The sequence below is a fragment of the Larimichthys crocea genome, chromosome XIII (assembly GCF_000972845.2).
Source record: "Larimichthys crocea isolate SSNF chromosome XIII, L_crocea_2.0, whole genome shotgun sequence".
NCBI lineage: Eukaryota > Metazoa > Chordata > Actinopteri > Sciaenidae > Larimichthys > Larimichthys crocea.
In genome coordinates, this window is record NC_040023.1 from 21,662,006 (window position 1) to 21,662,223 (window position 218).

Below are 218 nucleotides of genomic sequence, written 5' to 3' on the forward strand. Positions count from 1 at the left end.
AAATCTATTCAAAGTAAGTTCCTTCTTCTGACGGGTTTACTTCCCCCTGTGTCGGACAGCTGTAAAATCGTGTAGACAGGTTGTCATACAACAATCAAAGCCTTCGGTGAATGGACTCTAATGCTTGAACATTTAACATACAATAAGTCCAAACACGGAGGGAGAGAGAGGGGGGGAGAGAGAGAGAGAGAGAGAGAGAGAGAGAGAGAGAGAGAGAG